Raw genomic sequence first — 16,965 nt, 5'->3', positions numbered from 1 at the left:
TTTAGATACATTATTTTATTTAATCCTTCAGAAAACCCCTTTAAAGTAGTATCTTCACTTTACTGCTGATGTAACAACCATCTCAGATTAAATAATTTACCCAAGGTAACATAGCTAAGTAGGGATTTTTGACCCTGGTCTATCTGATTTTAAAATCCACGCTTTCAGCTACACTGTCTGTGACTCTGGTCATACTGGTGTAATCTAAATTGATAAGAGTGACAAACTTTGTGTATAAAGAAATCCTGGCAACAATTTTGAGCACTGACCTGCCCTACAAATTAATGCATTTGTATAGAGGGAAAAAAAAGTTTGTGTGAAAAATAAGATGCAACTTTATTTTATTATTTTGTTTTGAGGCCAAGCTTAATAATAACTATTTCATTCCAGTTACTTCAAAAGTTCTGAGATAGTTAGACTAAACACAAAAAGCATTAGCAATACATTAAGCTCTAGTATAGAAAGGAAATAAATACTACATACTGATTAAAGTCCAAATTTAAAAGAAGAAATCATCATCCCCAGAAGCATATTACAGATAAATCATCAATTTAAGAATGAAAGAGAGAAACTAATAAACTGAAATTATATAAGGCCAAGATAATTTTTCAGAACTTTTAGAAAATGGACTAAACCAAGCAAGGATCCTTGCATCTGCCAAGTTGAAACACTCAATACAGACAAATTAAATTAATCTGTCCTTGACATAAGACTTTATAAAAATGTAAAAAAATATCAATTTGAAAATCAGTGATTAACTATATAAATACTACTTTAAGAAATCACATTTTTCAAGTCATTTGAAGGTAATTTAAGGGTAATTCAAATGCCAAATAAAGAGATAATTTGCCTTCTGAAAAGGATTAGCTTTATGTACTAAATATTAAAAAAGAAAACCATTATGAAAGTTTCAAGAGATTAAACAGATAACTATACCTGTTACACTTTAAAAGAACATATTTCTCCATAGATGTTGCACCATCAAGACTTTTGTAATTGGTGGAGTGCTTTTTAAAAAATCTTGTTTTTTTTCACACATTATTAAAAAGTTCCAAATGATTTTAAAACATACAGGAGAAGGCTCAAATACTATGTTAAGGGCTGCATTTGGTTAATAAAATCAAACTTTACAGAAGGTACATTACAATACAGTTAACTTTATATTACTATTAAAACTTAATATTTTAAGAAAATAAAATTCATTAAGAGTAGCTAGCAGGATCTTTTAATATCAGTCTATAAGACTGAATAATCATGTGGAATATACTTCAGTCTGCTCCTTATCTTATCTGACTTAAATTGGTAGACCAATCTAATCAATATTAAATAGCTTGTACAATTAAACTTTAAACCTGATAATTATAATAAATTTGAAAATGATCCTAAATACATTTATTGTTATAATAAATTATAATAAATACACTTGAAAACTGAAAAATAAAACAAAACAAAATAAAAACCTAGGGTGAATAATATAGATGCCATATACCAACACATTGCACCTGTGCCTTGCTATTTTGACTAGAAGTATCACACAACTATGACTGATCTTTGGATGCATCTCTCTAACAAGATTAGTCAAACCTGTTTACTTCATTACCTGGAGAGGTATTAACTGCTGAAGTTTCCATCCTGCCAGTCTCTTCCCAGCTTTTCCCAGCAAAGAAAGCACCTCAGCTGCCATGTTGAAGATCTTTCATGCTCTACCACAAGTTCCCTCCCATAATGCCTTTAAGAACTTCCCCAGTATGCATCAGATAATGTTTTTTCTAGGTCACAGAATGGTATAATTGGGATCCTATCTATATGTGTTGAAATGTGGAGATCTAGGAGAGAGTGTTGCTGCTTATACATTTCACATACACTGTGTACATGTATTTCTTCATTTCAGTGATCACATGATGTTTTTTCCTAATCCTCACCTGAGGATACTTTTCCCATTGCTTTACAGACAGAAGTAGAAGGGAGAGAGAGAGAAACATCAAGGTGAGACAGACACATTGATTGGTTGCCTCCCACATGAGATATGACTGGGGCTGGGTTCAAACCTGCAACCAAGGTACATGACCTTGACCAGAATCGAACCGCATAACCTTGGGTTCATGGCCCGATGCTCTAACCATTGAGCCAAACCAGCTGGAGCACAACATGATTTTAAAATATGCAACATTCTAAAGTTAGGAGTTAATTATATATAGTTTAATCCAAAGTCTATATTTAAGGAATTTTAAGGCTAAGTCATGCTAGAAGTGGTATCTACTGAGAAAGTATGATGTTACAATCCAACTTTATTAGACATCATGAAAAGGGAGAAAACAAACTTTTGGGAGTTGTTTGGAGAGAAATATAAAGGGTTCAGTGTTATAGACGGGGAGCAGATAGCACAATGACAATTTCAACAGCTGCTGCTAAAGAGTAACTGCTACAGGTCCATATAGACAAAATCTTGCTGCTAAATTAAGATGGACCATCGTGCCCGGCCGAGTGTGCCTCAGTGGTTGAGCATTGACCTATGATGAAGGAGATCACAGTTCGATTCCCAGTCAGGGCACATGTCCGGGTTGCGGGCTCGATCCCCAGCGCGGGGGGGGGGGGGGGGGGGGATGTAGGAGGCAGCCAATTGATGCCTCTCATCATTGATGTTTCTATCTCTTTCTCTCCCTCTCTCATCCTCTCTCTGAAATCAATAAAGATATATTAAATTAAAAAAAGAACACAGTGAGCCAATTCCTATATATTAAAAAAAAAAAGATGGACCATTGTGCCATGGTGTAGACTTCAATTTTGCCTCTACAGTTTTCCACTTACTGGGTAGTTTTCTCTATGGGAACACAATTATGATTTTAACATAAATTAATCAAAGTAATTGAGTTACATAATTGAACTTAAAAAATAACTCACTGTAATAATAAATGTGTTTTGTCCCAGTGATGAATATTCAGCAGTCCTCATTTATCTTTGGTTTTGCTTTCTACAGTTTCACTTACCCATGGTCAACTGTGGTCTGGAAATATTAAATGGAAAATTCTAGAAATAAACAATTCATAATTTTTAAATTGTGCACTATTCTGAGTAATGTGATGAAATCTCACCCTTTCTCGCTCCATTCTGCCAAAGATTTGAATCATCCCTTTGTCCAGCATATTCAAGCTGTATATGCTCCCCACCAACTAGACACCTAGTAGCCATTTTGGTTATCAGATCGGTTATGGCAGTATCACAATGTCTGTGTTCGAGTAACACTTATTTTATTGCTGTAATTGTCCTATTTTATTATTAGTTATTGTTGTTAATCTCTTACTGTGTCTGACTGATAGATTAAACTTTATCATTGGTATGTATATATAGAAAAAAACTTAGTATATATAGAGTTCAGTACTATCTGTAGTATCAGACATCCACTGGCGGTCTTGGAACATTTCTCTCATGGATAAGGTAGGACTACTGTACAGAGTATATCTATCTCCTGTCATCTTATCTATTTACTATAGCAGTAATAGTGCCCACAGGAATATCTTTGTGTTACAGGGAGAGTTTACTACACCTTTTGCCACATGATCTACCCTCTACATTTGCTAGAGGAGGAGCCAGTTTAATAGGTTAGCTCTTTGTTAATGTTGTTCCCTGGTCCTTCATACTGTTAAAAATCATACAACCATGTACTCTTAAACCATTTCTTACAAAATGACCTAATAAACCACTGAAACAAGTAAGTCAGCTACCTGGCCACCATAATGTGAAACTGTATCATGGTTTAAAAAAAAAAAAAAAAAAACTCACTCTGCTCTTCAGTATTAAATATAGCTTATGAGTGACACTAATAAAAGAAGAACTCAAATATTGGTAAATCTGTTGAAGATGGAAATCTTATGGCCCATTCAGTCAACCCTCAAATATTAGCACTAGTAAAGAAGGGAAGAACACAGATATTCCAAAGGCAGCAGATAACTCAAAATGTATTTTTATTCTTAACATTTCATTATGGGTGTGTCTAATGTTTCAGAAATTAAAGATCTCCTTTTTTAATTAAATTTATTGGTATGAGAGAATTCTTAACTAAAGAAGGAAGCCACATCAAGCCAAATATAAGTAGCCATTAAAAAGGACTCCTAGAGTTAATGTTTCCATGTTAGGGATGGGGAGATACTTTCCATTCTGTTCTCTTCCTTCACATTCATTTCTTTACTTTGTCCTAGGCATGCTTCACTAAGGTGAGTGATGCAACGGAGATAAGGAAATTAGGTATTTCTGTTTTTAAGTGTATTTTGGGATAGCCAAGGCAAAGCTATGTCAATGAAGTCTCTAAAGTGTCACAGACACTCCAAAGTGGCTATAAACTCCTGAAAAGACTGGCCAGGTGCTCCTGTTAATGCTTCTGCTCTCAGTCTTCACCTTGGCAGGTTTTTCTTATACATCTAGATGGGCTGCAGGCCAAGTGTTACAGATGTTTGTCTGTCTGTGTAGGGTGTGTGTGTGGGGGTTGCGGGTGTGGGTGAGGGTGTGTGAAAGAGAAAGAGAGAGAGAGAGAGCAAGCATGAGGAAGCAAGCAAACACTGTGGGTAAATAAGTTAACTTTAGAAGCCTGAAAACTACAGCCCTCATAAAGACACCATTGTCTCTTTCCCAAAGGAAATGCTAATCTTATTGACATCATACCTGCTTTGTCAATCACGGGGTAGCATGCTGCTTAAGTAGCTGAATTCAGAGACAGCTAATTCTGGCCTGCTAAAGAAAATCTTTGGCCATGTTTTAGATTCTTCTAAATGCAGGCTAATCAGTAGATTTTAGCACTCAGCAATAGAAGAATATTAAGTCGCTCAAATTTCTTTATAGTTGAAATTCAAAATTAGTTACCAGCACACACAAACTAGTAGATTTTCTGTTTCAACTTCTTAACCTATTATAATGAAAGCAATTCTCAGAAGATCAGAAATATGAGAGGCAGCACTATATATAGGGTTTTGATTCTGGTTCAAGCAGCTTGCTGAGCTATAAGACCTGAAACAAATTAAATAATTCCTACTCTGTTTCATCATCTATAAAAGGAGAAAGTTGGATTCATATTTTAAGATACCACAGACCAGTAAAAAAATTATAAAGAAAGAAGGATGGTAAATGGAATAACACAGCTGTCAACCTTTTGCCAGGTATGAACATTAAAGAACACACACACACAACTACCACTTACTATCACAATCATTTCATAAAATATAGAACATGTTTAATTTCCCCAAATGAGAAGGATATATCTTATAATAAGAAGCAATCCTTTAAGAGGAAAAAGTTTAGCTTTAAAAAAATTCATGGCCTATTGTCCTTATTTCCTGCACTTCACCATGGATCAGTAAAAACTCTTCACTGACAAGCATTGGCCTAAAAATCAATGTTAGGGAACTACTAGACTAGGTAATTTTCAAGGTCCAAGGCTCAAACACTATGATTCTAATTTTAGGTAATCTGCTGTATTTCCTTTATTCTATATTATTGTCTAGAATAGGTGCCTCAGTGAAGCACAGTACTAATACTTAAATTTTTGAAGATCAGAAATATATTTAAATCAGTTTAAGAAAGTAACTAGAATAAGCTTCAATGTACTGCACGAAAGTATACACTACTACAAATGGAACTTCAATAATAATGAATCAATCACTGGATACTTACTATTAAGCCCATTTTACAGATGAGGAAATTGATACAAAGGGAAGCTAAATAGCTTGTCAAAGACACACACAGCCTATAAGCCTCACTAGACTGGAATTCTAATCTTCGACTCCATTTTTAAGATTTTATTTAGATATTAATTATCATTTTCCCTTTTATAAAGAGTGACAGATGGTTTCAATCCTAAGAGTTGCACAAGGTAAAAAGTTTTCCTATTACTTTTCCAAATGCTGCCTTTCTTTTAACAGAAATATAAATATTGGCAGGGTTTTTCCACTATAAAAAGAGTCAAGATGCCTGCTGTTATGGGCAGTTAATTTTCTCTAAAAGCTGATATAATTACAAGTTTAGAATTTTTAAAGAATGAATACTTACAGATTTCCTCTTCTCTTAAGAAGAACAAAATATCTTTCACAATTTCAATCTGCAATAAGAGACAACATTTATTGGTACAATGACATGAATAAAGAACGCCTTTAAAAAAAACCTCAAGTGCTGTTTCACATTACATATGCACCTTAGCTCATGATGAGCCATGTACCAAAGGGGAAACAAGAAATGATAAGAGATGAGTGTCTCACTAGTAGCAGTGCTATTAGGATCTCAGAAAAGTAATTGAGCCTGACTCTAAGAAACAGCAGTTCAAATTCTATGGGCAAATGGCAAGATTGAAAAATAAGCAGAGGAATTAATAGACATTTTTCCAAAGAAGACATACAGATGGCTAACAGGTACATGACAAGGTGTGCAACCTCACTAACCACCAGGGAAATGCAAATCAAAACTACAATGAGACAGCACCTCATACCTGTTATAATAACCATTATAAAAAAGACAAGAGATAATAAGTGTTGTCAAGGATGTGCAGAAATGGGAACTCTTGTGCACTGTTGGTGGGAACGTAAATTGGTGCAGCCATTATGAATAATAGCTTGGAGGTTTCTCAAAATACCAAAAGTAGATCTATCATATGATTCAGCAATCCCACTTCTGGGTATATATCCAAAGGAAATGAAAACAGGATACCAAAAAGATATCTGCATCCCCATGCTCACTGCAGCATTCATTCACAATAACCAAGATATGAAAACAGCCTAAGCATCTTCCAACAGATAAATGGATAAAGAAGATGTGGTATACATATACAATGGAATATTTATTCAGAAATGAGAAAGAAATCCTGCCATTTGCAGCAACATGTATGGACCTTGAGGGCATTCTACTTAGTGAGATATGTCAAACAGAAAGACAAATACTGTATGATATCACTTTTATGTAGAATCTAAAAAAGCTGAAGGCATAGAAACAGAATAAAATGGTGGTGACCAAGAGCTGAGGTTAGGGGGAAAATGTGGGGTACAAATTTGCAACTAGAAGCTAAATAAGTTATGGAGAGCTATTATACAGCACAGTGATTATAATCAAAAATACTATGTTACTTTCTTCAAACTCCTAAAAGACTAGATTTTAAATGTCCTCACCACAAAAAAGAAATGACAGTTACGTGACATGCTGGAGGTGTTAGCTAAAGTTATGGCGGTAACCATATTATAATATATAAATGTATAAAAGTAACACAGTACATACCTTAAACTTACACAATGTTACATGTCAATTATATCTCAATAAAAAGAAAAGAAAATGCAAGAAGCTGCAGTCATGTTCTTAACAGTTTTATTTGTTCCCCTTATTCCTCCACAGTCAGGACAGGAGCCAAGTTCAGAGACAGAGACAAAGGCTGACCAGAGAGGACTAGTTAGACACTCCTACCCCAAATGGCTGCAGGCACCTATTTTCCAACAAAATGAAAAATGAACAATTTCCTTTAAATAATGCACAGCTCTTTCCAAATTAGCACTGGTCTAAGTAGAAAGGTAGAGATATTTTCATCCCCCCTCAAGGGATACACAGGTCAGTTTTGTGATGTTCTATACACACTATGAAGGTTTAGGGATCATTTTGCAGTTGAGGATCAAGCAGGCAAAACCTCCCTGCCATTTGAATACTTGGACAGTAAAATAAGGCCCTCCAGGAATTTGATATTGCTTGCTCACATTTCAGCTCCCCCGGGGTGTCCTGGGCATGATGTTATGATTCTGAAGAACTAAGCTTTTATTTCCATTCTTCTTATTTCAAGTACTACTTGCATATGATTGTGAGAATAACCCTTTAATTTTTAAAATCTAGACACCCCAATGGAAGTCCTAAAACAAACATCCACGCTAGCAGGTATTTTAATTAATTGGCAGTTAATAGAACTACTTTTCAACATCAAGTTACTATCCACAATCTACTTTTGGGGAGGGGGGTGCTGGCAACAGTATCAATAGATGTGTGAATACAAATGGTTAAGACTATTTATAAACAGAAAGCATGCTATTTAACATTTTCTTATTTTTCTTCCAGAGGGCTAACATTTGATGTTAACACAAAAGGGGGTAACTTCATATATAGTCATGTGCTACATTTCATGACATTTCGGTCAACAATGGACTGCATATACGATGGTGACCCTATAAGATCATCACAGAGCTGAAAAATTCCTATTGCCTCGTGATGTCATAACATGAGTTTATAGGACAGTGCATTACTCATGTGATGCTGCTGGAAACAAATTTATTGCACTACCAGTCATATGAAAGTATAGCACACAGTTATGTGCAGTACATAATACCTGATAATGATAATAAACAACTGTTACAGGTTTATGTATTTACTATACTATATATTTTTATAAGTAGAAAGAGTACACTCTAAAAGTACAGCATGTTACTATGCAAAACACCATGATATTAAATCAAGCAGAAGAGAAAATGATGCAATCGAGACACCATAAACACAAGATATATGAGGCTGTTGCCAGAATAACACAACATTCTATTTAACAATCACCTGGTGGTATGAAAAAAAAGAGATAATATAGCATCTAGAGTTTATCATCTTTCAATTAGGAAATGAGGCAGCACTGAAAAAGCCTTACTCACTGAATGGATACCAGGGAGCAAAACAGCAGCCGTGCAGCTAACAGAGTGATTAAGGAAAAAGTGACATAAATCCAAGGTGGTGGTGGTGTTCGCCTTCAGATAACCCTCATATTTTGAGACAAAGTTAAAAACAAACCATTAATGTGCTTAGTTTATGCCCTCTCTGCAAATGAGTTAGTCTGTTAACCAATATTTTGGAAACATTCTTCTGGAAGTAAATACTAACTAAACTTGTGATAACATCTGTTGGAAATATTTCAAGCATGATGAATCCTCCTCCTGTACTAAATGTCAAAGGCCAATCTTAAAAAGTTTAAAAATAAGAATGAATGTTTCAGAAAAGAGTAGAAAATATTAACAAAGTCCTAAGCACATAGCGTTCATATCTAAAAGTAAATTCTGGTGAGTCCCTTACAAAACATCTCCCTAAGCAATGGTCTTTTATAGGTCTTGTTTTAGATAAATATATATGTCTTATATCGGCAAGTAGTAGTAGATAAAAACTGCTTACTATATAGTATAGTTAGTTCAAAGATTAGAAATAGTGAAATCAAGAAATAACACAGCTATAGAACAATATGTGTGACTCCATTATATACATATATATTTAAGTAGGTACATATTCATAGAAATATTAACAAGATATAGACCAAATATTAATGCTACTTATTGCCGTGTAGTAGAATTAAAGGTGAATTTTGTTTTACACTTTATATTCTTTGTGCTGTAGTATCTTCCAAAATTTTCATAAATAAAAATTGTTTACTTAAAATTTGATTTAAAAATTACAAAGGAGCCCAGTCGGTATGGCTCAGTGGATGAGCATCAACCCACGCACAGGTAGGCCATTGGTTTGATTCCTGGTCAGGGAACATGCCCGAGTTTCAGGCTCAGTTCCCAATAGGGGGCATGCAGGAGGCAGCCAATTGATGTTGGTTCTCTCTCATTGATGTTTCTCTCTCTCCTCCTCCTCTCCCTTCCTCTCTCTCTCTCTAAAAAAATCAATAAAAACACATTTAAAAATAAAATAAAAATCATAAAGAAACAAGAAAATGACTCATTTAAAATAAGCCAACAGGACTGTCATAAGCCAAAGTACCTACTGGAGATTACTGCTCAGAATTTAAGTTAGAGCAGAATCCTTTCTTTTCCCCTTAAGAATCTACATGTGTATAAGTGTTCCAGAAGCCTTAAATGGTCATAAAATTGTGAGTCACTTGATTCATAAACATTAAAATTTATTTTAAATATGTTATAACCTGCCCTGGTCAGGTAACTTAGTTCCTTAGAGAGTCGTCCAGATACGCCAAGGTTGCGGGTTCGATCCCGGGTCAGGCAACATACGAGAATCAACCAATGAGTGCATAAATAAGTGGAACAACAAATCTCTCTCTCTTTTTTTTTCTCTCTCTCTCACCAATTTAAAACAAAACAAAATGTTATAGCTTAAGTCAAACAACCTACTATCTACTGTGTACAGTGTATAGAGTATGAAGATAATTCCAGACTGTCATAGACGAGAATGTTGCTTCATGGAAAAGTTAGGTAACCTAAAACAAAAAGTGTTTTTAAAACATTCATGATATCTCAGCAAAGCTGTTTAAAACACTGAAACATTACAAAATAAAAATACAAAGTGAAAGTATCTTTTTTATTCAATCCTCTAGAAATAACAGCTTTTAAGAGTTTGATGGTTACCCTTGGGGAGTCTTAAAAGTATATTTTAATACACAGACACACAGGTTTGCAGTTTCTTTTAAAAAATGATTCTCTTACACGTCTTTCCATGTCAAAACACATAGATCTACCTAATAATTTTTTAACAGTTCTATGGTATTCCATTGTATGACCATATCAAAAGTAAGTCTAACCATTCTTCCCTATTGATGGACATATTGGATTCTTCTAATTTCTCATTAGAAATACAGCAATGAATATCCTCAGCAATATATTTATGCCAGTGTTTCTACAGGATATATTTCTAACAGAATTGCTGGGTCAAAAGGGTATGACCATTTTAGATTTTAGTCTATTAAAATTGCCCTTTAGTACTAGAAGCAGAGGTACCTTAGCTGCAATGATCATGCCCAGCACCCAGATCTTGGGTTTCCAATTACCATTCTCCAATAAAAGAAACCAAGGTTCTTTGGAGAACTAGTTGATTCCAGAGCCAGGGCAGGAAAAATGCAAGTTAAGCCTAGTATCTTCTGGTGCCAAAAAGTAAGAAAGTGCTTTAAAAAAATGAGGACATGTCAAAAGGACACAGGGGCCAACCCAAAAGAGCTCCCAATGGTCAAAGCTGGAATAACTTGAGCAAAACAAATGATAGTATTACATTATATCCCAAAGAATAAAATAAATATCCATGGGCCCATACTAATACAAACAATCAATTGAATAAATAAATAAATGAGGGAGAAGAGACCAATGTTCCTTACAGGAGACGTCTAATTAATACAGGTGGAAGGAATAAAGGAAATAGAAAATCTCCATTAGCATACCACAGTAATAATTGCTGCAGGCAAAAGCCATCAATGCATGCTAACAGTGGTGAGTAAAAGTTTAAAGCTGAACTGGATATATTTATGGTCTCAAAGCATCTCCCCCAAACATATTAATACAATATAATATAGTATAATTGTTAATGTTTATTAATTGCAAAGAGAAAAATTGTAACTTCACTGTAGTAAAACACAGTTGACACCACTTTAACTATGTGATCAAGATCACCAACACCAGAAATAGGGCACACTGATATGACATACATGACACACTGAAAATGACACAACTTTGCTTCTGTGGTATTCTTGCCCAAACCGCACAATCTAAATCTATCCATGAAGAAATATCATTAGATAAACCCAAAGTAGGGACATTCTACAATGTAACTGACAAGTATTTTTCAAAGTTGTCAAGGTCATGAAAGACAAAGGCTGAGGAACTGTCAAGGATTTGAGAAGATTAGGGAGACATGAGAACTAAATATAATGTGGGATCCTGGATTGGATCCAGAACAGAAAAATGTTATTTGAAACACTAATAATATTTGAATAAAGTCTGTAGTTTAATTAATAGTATTGTATCTATGTTTAATTCTTCAGTTTTGGTAATTATACTAAAACATAATTATGTAAGATGTTAACATTAGGGGGGACTAGGTGAAGGATCCATGGAAATTGTGTACTGTTTTTGCAACTCTTTTATAAGAGTCTAAAACTTATTTCCAAGAGAAAAATTTAATGCCCTCTAAAAAAGAATATACCATTTCATGTTCCCATCAGGAGTGCACATTTCCCCACGTCACTTCCAACACTAGACTGAACTCTGATAGGCACCAAAAACACTGTTTTAATTTTAATGAGCATATAATATTTAACTACATCTGAATTTCTTACATGGGTGACTTATTCAAGTCCTTTGCGCCCTTTTTTCACTTGGTTGTTCATTTTTCCTTATTGATTTATAACAGCCTTTGTCTACTAAGGAGAGAAGCCTTTGTCTGATGTATTACAAATATCTTTCCCAGCACAGCTTTTTTTCTTTATTTTGGGTGCTTTGGACCAAATATTGGTTTCTAAGTTTTAAGTAATAAAATATCATCTCTAGTCTCCATTGTAGCTTCTGGGTCATTTTCCCACTTTAAGATTCTAAAAGTATTCCCTCATATTTCCTAAAAGTGTGATTACTAGGTCCAAGATAGAAGGGTTTTTTTGTGTGTGTGGTAGGGTGGGGCTGGGAAAGGAGGCTCTTAATATACACTACAAAATTACTTTCCAGAATGGCTGCATCTATTTATACTCCCATACGCAGCATTAAGTATTTTACTATAAAACAATTGTATTAATAGGAAAAGTATCTACCTTACCTGTATTCCACCCTGAATAAACCACTTATTACCTTAAAAAACTGCCACTCACATTCTCTTGCTTCAGAAACTTTACTCATGTTCTTCTTTCTACCTAGAATTCTCAAAAGCCAACTTTGCTGGGACACCTTCACCAATATCAAGCTAAAATGTCTAGCCTTCTTTTGAACTTCTATAGTGCTCTCCCCTAATAGCTCTAAAATTACCTTGTATTATTTACAAATTTATCGTAATCATTTATTTAAACTGTAAGCTCACTCAAGGCAAGGATTGTGTCTTATTATCTCTGAATCCCACTTTAATTTGGAAATAGCATCACATATTTGTTGGAATGGGTAAGAGAAAGAACAATTGTCAGAGAAAATGGCTGGTTTAAGTCATTTTTTCCTTCACAATTAATATCACCCTTCATTTCATTTATTTGTAATAATTTTTAAGATAGTTTTTTTAAATAAACAAGTTTATTTGTAAACTTAGTCAACATACATAACTGACCTAAAAATGTCAATAGAAGGATAAATGTAAAAACTACTTTGAAAATCACCCCTATAAGTGATCTTCCCAGGACCATATTCCAGATGTAACCTAAGTGGATGTCATCTTAACTAGCAGAGGTTCAGTAAGCAGGAGCTATGTGCCCCTCCCTCACAGCAAATTCACTCTAAGGGTTATTATAGTACCAATTCCACAAGGAAAATAACTTCAGTATTGTTTCCTGTTGGTAGAGAAAAACTCAACCTAGTTATGAGACCAACCACAACACAAAGAAAAGCTGCACTAACTAGATCAGAATATTAGCAACAGATGATGCTGGTGTGAATAACTTGTATTATATTGTAGAGCCCTTATAAAATCCCCCCGTTAGTGTTTATCAGCTAGAGGGTTAACATGTGGTAGAATGAAAACTTATGCAAGGTATAATTTGCAAAACATTTTACTACTATGAAAACAAGTGCAGTCTAGTTAGGAGAAAACCATCTGGACCCTAAATTACATACACCTCAAAGACAAGACTCCCCACATGTGAATGTAAAACATTTAATTTTAAAACATTGACACTACTATATATAAAACAACTACTATAAATGCAAATAATGTATTCTGTAGCTGCCAGGTTACTTACTGTTGATATTTTTTAGGAAACTATAAGTTACACTGTGGTTAAGACTTGTATCTTCACCCTTGAAAAATCCCACATTCTACATTTTATCACAGTGATGCATGGTCACACTTAGCCCCAATTGTTAAACACTTGGATCAAGTCACAACCAGTTTTGTTACAAAAGGCCCCTGTACACATTTATCAATTCCAGTACCTTAATAGCTATGCAACAAGTCATTAACATACAGAAACATGAGAAGCAAGAAATATGAGCCATCCCTTTTGCATATCAGCAAGTTGTCACTCCTGAGCAACAGTGCTCACATCACTAAAGTATGTGAACAGTAACTTTTCACATTCATCCTAAGAGAAAGATGGGATGACTTAAGTACAATGCAACATATTATAAACAATTTCTTACAAAAAAGTCACAAATTAAACCAAAGTATTTTACAGAATTTACTACACCACCATAAAAGCTGCCTTCACTTAAGCGCTCTCTCCCTGTATCTGGAGAGCAAAACGGATGTCTTCGGGTATGATGGTGACTCTCAGTGTGGACGGCACACAGATTAGTATCTTCAAATAAACCAATCAGGTATGCACTACTCCTGTAGTGCACCAATGGCAGCACTCTGAAGCCTCAGTCAGTTTTGAAATCCTGGGTGATCTCCCTCACCAACCTCTGGAAAGGGAGCTTCCAGATCAGAAACTTGGTCAATTTCTGCTAATGACGGATTTCGCAAAGAGCAATGGTCCTGGGCCTGTGGCGATGAGGTTTTTACACCTCGCCACTAGTGGGGGGCGCTTTCCCTGGCAGCTTAGTGGCCCGCTGTTTGCGGGAGCTTTCCCATCTGTGGATTTGCAAGCAGTCTGCTTGGTTCAGGCCATTTTCTTTCACCCAATGCTGTAAGTCTTAGGCCTCTTGTTGGACCGCCTCACTGCTTCTGCTGCCGAAGGAAGAGCTGCAGTCACTGAGCAAAAGAAAAAAGCTGCTCCAATGAACAACCAAACCGCCTTGCCAGATTTTTAAAATTTTATTTTATCATCTTCAGTAGATATTTTGGGAAAGTACTTATACCAAAAGCTGCCATGGTATTTTAGAAAGATGACAACCAATTTCAGCCAAACATAAAATCTTTGGTTCTACTCATAACTCAAATCTCGTTTTCAGTACTGGAAGAACATATAAATTACATGACAACAAGTGGATATTTCTTTGCATAGGTAAATCTGCAGTACTCTGGGGTAAATAATACTGCACCCATTGCCTTTACCCAACCTCAAAGACAGAGTTATTTTGAATACCAAGAGAAATACTTCAACTCTAGCTAAGAAATATCTATCACCCATTTGTTACATAACTTCTCCCCTTATAATTAACATGGTAAATGCATGTGCATGCACACATGTACACACACACACACATACACGCACACACTCGGTTTGTGAACCTCAAGAAGGAATATATCTGCCCAAAAGGACTCCTTGTGGTTAACTGGGTCCAAATTCATAACCAGAGTCTAGCTGCAATTGCTGGCAGAAGCATTTCATGCACTCTGCATTTCAGGGGAAAGCCTGATTAAGCTGCCAACCTCCTGCACTGAGTTCCTGCCTTATAAGGGAGCCCCTGGCATCATCTTTAGATGAATAAGACTGAGACCTGCCACATCTAATCAGAACTGCACAGCTATATTCGAACTTGCATCTATATTGACCAATCACAGCAGCTTTATAACAACCAATCAGAGTGTGCAAATTTTGATACCTCATTTGAATAAAAATGGACTAACCCAGAACCAAGGCAGGAACTTTCTCTATAAAAGGTGGCCTCTCTGCCAGCCAGTGTGGCCCAGTGGTTGAGTGTTGACCCATGAACCTGGAGGTCATGGTTTGATTCCCGGTCAGGGTATATACCCAGGTTTCGGGTTCCATCCCCAGTGGGGGGTATGCAGGAGGCAGCTGATCCATGATTCTCTTTCATCATTGATGTTTCTATCTCCCTCTCTCTGAAATCAACAAAAACATTTAAAAAAAAAAAAAAAAAAAAGCCTTCATTTAAAAAGGTGGCCTCTGATTTATCATGGTGGAGCACACTTTCCGTTTCCACCAGAGGCTGTCCTTCTCTGATTTGCAAACTGTTCATCTGAATAAAGTTTCTCTGCTTTCCCAATCCCAGACTGGAGACTCCTATTGGCATTAGATTGGTGGCGGCCACCTTTGGTTGACAAGTTTTACCATTAATATGGTAAATTATATATACACAAATATATACACGTATACATACACACACACATATATACATAAATTGTACGTGTATAAAAATAAAAGTACCTAGTCTACAATATAAGTATCAGACTTCACTTGGGACAGGAAGATAAACCACATGCAAATTTACTTCACTCCTTACTTACAAAGTTGTAGGCTTTCAGAGCCAAAATAGGCTTTAAAATCAGAAACTCTTCTCCATCTCCCCTCAAAAGACCATAGGAGCTAAAATAGGTTCCACTTTCTAGAACATTAGAATCTTCCCTATACAGTAAAATTAAGAATTTCTTTCTAATCAGTATTGATTAGTTTTACTCTTAAGATGAACATCAGAATATTAGAAAACAACAAAAGAGTGTACTATTTTTATCCTTTCAGCTACCTAGGATTAAATTAACCACAGTATCTAGAGAGAAAAAAACAGTCCAGCCAGTGTGGCTCAGCATCGACTATGATCCAGGAGATCAAGGTTCGATCCCCAGCAGGGGGCGTGCAGGAGGCAGCCGATTAAAGACTCTAATCATTGATGTTTCTCTCTCCCTCTCCGTTCCTCTCTCTGAAATCAATAAAAACATATAAAAATATTTTTAAAAGAGAAAAACACATTCTCTTTTAAAAACTAAGTATCTCAAAAACACTGCATTTAAATAAGAATTTTTTAAAGTCACAAACATCAATAAATCTCATTTGTAAGGTTTGCCTAAGACGTAGCTTGACTGTTATGAAACAACCACTGGGGGCAAATGTTTTAATAGAGGAAAATTGCTGTCACACTGGTAATTACTGAATCAAGACCAACAATCTTATGATACTTATTTTTTAAATATTTTGGATAAATAGATTGCATAATATTAAAGATTGGACTTACCAAATCTCTTCCTTCCAAGTTTATTCCAGAAGTGTGTTGAAACATGGATGGTTCTGAATTTACAAGGCTTTCATTAAAATACTAAATACCTGAACAATACTTGAAAGGAGTGTTTGTTATTTTAAGTGATCTTGACCAGAAAGTACTCCTGTGTGACAATCAAAACTTTCGAAAAGTTTGTGCAATTTTTGGCAGAAGTTACATTTTGTTTTTAAAG

General features: G+C 35.3%; 1 protein-coding gene across 2 annotated transcripts in view; it reads right to left on the bottom strand.

Moving 5' to 3' along the window:
* Nucleotides 1-16,965, bottom strand: part of ACSL4 (acyl-CoA synthetase long chain family member 4) — a 73,507-nt gene that overhangs the window by 35,593 nt on the left and 20,949 nt on the right. The window contains exon 2 of one of the 2 annotated variants that reach the window (XM_016198310.2): nucleotides 6,037-6,085. The exons of the other annotated variant lie outside the window; for it this stretch is intronic. The gene's annotated coding sequence lies outside the window, so the exon portion shown is untranslated. The remainder of the gene's footprint in view (nucleotides 1-6,036; nucleotides 6,086-16,965) is intronic. 2 annotated transcript variants of the gene reach the window in all.

This window comes from Miniopterus natalensis, chromosome X (genome assembly GCF_054644295.1).
Source record: "Miniopterus natalensis isolate mMinNat1 chromosome X, mMinNat1.hap1, whole genome shotgun sequence".
NCBI lineage: Eukaryota > Metazoa > Chordata > Mammalia > Chiroptera > Miniopteridae > Miniopterus > Miniopterus natalensis.
The sequence above is the reverse complement of the archived record's forward strand: the minus strand, read 5'-3'. Positions and strand labels throughout refer to the sequence as shown.